This window comes from Chinchilla lanigera, unplaced genomic scaffold (assembly GCF_000276665.1).
Source record: "Chinchilla lanigera isolate Chin_1 unplaced genomic scaffold, ChiLan1.0 scaffold00008, whole genome shotgun sequence".
NCBI classification, from domain to species: Eukaryota; Metazoa; Chordata; class Mammalia; order Rodentia; family Chinchillidae; genus Chinchilla; species Chinchilla lanigera.
Window position 1 is genome coordinate 25,405,009 of NW_004955409.1, and position 978 is coordinate 25,405,986.

Genomic DNA, 978 nt, shown 5'->3' on the forward strand with positions numbered 1-978 from the left:
TTTTTTTTTTTTCCCCGGTACCAGGAATCGAACTCACAACCTTGCACTTGCCAGGCAGGTGCTGTGCCGCTGAGCTAAATCCCCAGCCCCTGTTTACTAGCATTCTGAAAATAAGTTGCTTAAGACAAATATTACTTGGAAGAAAAAAAAAAAAAAAGATTTTAAAAAAGCTATTCATCTAAAGATAGCTAGAAATCACAAACTACACATTCTCAAGCACATAGAAATTTTGTGGAAAATAAACCTTGTGAAACCCAACCATTTGGTATTTTTAGCAAAAGTGTTTAACTTTTGCAGGTAAACATCTTTCAGTTTTGTAGCTGAGGGTGATCATTCAAGTCTCACAGCAAGTAAGTGGTAGATCTGGGGCTAAAATAGCCAGCTGTTGATGTCCATTGTTGTTAGAAATTTTTAAAGTTTATATAACAGGTTTTCCAGTTCTTGAATGAGTTTGAATGCTTTTTTTCTAGGCATTTATTTTCAAATTCACTGATGTAAAATTTATTATATTCTCTTATAATCATTTTATTCTCGGAAGTATTTATATTCATGTTCTTCTTTTTCTCATTCATATTTATTTTTTTGTTGTTTTGGTTTTGTTTTAGATAATCCTTGCCAGGGGATTTGTCAATTTTATGACTCTTTCAAAGGTTGAACTTTTGGCTTTGTTGATTCTGTTTTATATTTGCTTTATTCTTTTGTTTTTTATTTTCTCCTTTTTAGTTATTTTGGTTGTATTGCGGTTCTTTTCTGAGCTAGTTAATTTAAAACCTCACTTCCCCCCCCTTCTTGGTACTGGGCTGTGTCCTATAATTTTATGTATAATATTTTTGCGATCATTCATTCCTAAGTACTTTCTAATTTTCATGATTATAATTTTTTGGATCTGTGAGTTGTTTGGAAATGAGTATCTTCCAAACCTTAGATATTTCTAGTTTTTTGGTTTTGGTTTTGGTTTTTCTCCGGTACCGGGAACCG

At 32.3% G+C, this 978-nt stretch overlaps 1 protein-coding gene across 8 annotated transcripts in view; it reads left to right on the forward strand.

The window, feature by feature from the left end:
- Ralgapa1 (Ral GTPase activating protein, alpha subunit 1 (catalytic)) overlaps window positions 1–978 on the forward strand; it is a 246,379-nt gene that overhangs the window by 68,506 nt on the left and 176,895 nt on the right. The gene's annotated exons all lie outside the window — the stretch shown is intronic.